Raw genomic sequence first — 1207 nt, 5'->3', positions numbered from 1 at the left:
AAACATCAAAATCCATTCGGATTCAGGGTCAGGCCCCTCCTCCGGGATTGGTTCCTCGCAACCTTTCGATTTGAGAAACATGATGTCCTCATCAGGGAACTCAAACTTCATCGGTTGATAATCATCAATGGGTTGCTGGGCGAGGTAATCAGACAATACACTCCCCTTGATCGCCTTCTGAGATGTATACTGTATATCATATTCAGTCAAAATCATTTGCCACCTCGCAACCCGTCCAGTCAATGCTGGCTTTTCAAAAATGTACTTGATTGGATCCATCTTGGAAATCAACAAAGTGGTATGAACCAGCATGTACTGCCTTAGTCGGCGAGCAGCCCAGACCAAAGCACAACAAGTTTTCTCGAGCAGTGAATATCTTGTTTCACAGTCGGTAAACTTTTTGCTAAGGTAGTATATGGCATGCTCTTTTCGACCAGACTCGTCATGCTGCCCCAATACACACCCCATAGACCCCTCGAGGACTGTCAGGTACAGAATTAACGGTCTTCCCTCCACAGGAGGCATCAGAATCGGAGGCTCCTGCAAATACTCTTTTATTTTTTCAAATGCCGCTTGGCAATCATCATTCCACCTGACCGTTTGATCTTTTCTCAACAACTTGAAAATCGGTTCACACGTGGCTGTTAGGTGAGATATGAACCGTGAAATGTAGTTCAATCTACCTAAGAAACCACGAACCTCCTTCTCTGTTCTCGGTTCAGGCATTTCTCTTATTGCTTTTACTTTGGCAGGATCAACCTCGATTCCTTTCTCGCTTACAATGAACCCCAGCAATTTACCGGACCGCACTCCGAACGTGCACTTGTTCGGATTCAACCTCAGTCTGAACTGTCTCAACCGGTCGAACAACTTGGCCAGATCTACCAAATGCCCCTCTTCTGTTTGGGACTTTGCTATCATGTCATCAACATAATATTCTATTTCATGATGAATCATATCATGAAACAAAGTCACCATGGCCCTCTGATAAGTAGCACCGGCGTTCTTGAGACCAAATGGCATCACCTTGTAACAAAAGGTACCCCACGGTGTAATGAACGTGGTTTTCTCCATATCATCTGGCGACATTTTGATTTGATTATAGCCAGAAAAGCCATCCATGAAGGAAAACACCGAGAATTGAGTTGTATTATCTACCAACACATCAATGTGAGGTAGCGGAAAATCATCTTTCGGACTAGCTCTA

This window comes from Lathyrus oleraceus, chromosome 2, assembly GCF_024323335.1.
Source record: "Lathyrus oleraceus cultivar Zhongwan6 chromosome 2, CAAS_Psat_ZW6_1.0, whole genome shotgun sequence".
NCBI lineage: Eukaryota > Viridiplantae > Streptophyta > Magnoliopsida > Fabales > Fabaceae > Lathyrus > Lathyrus oleraceus.
The sequence above is the reverse complement of the archived record's forward strand: the minus strand, read 5'-3'. Positions refer to the sequence as shown.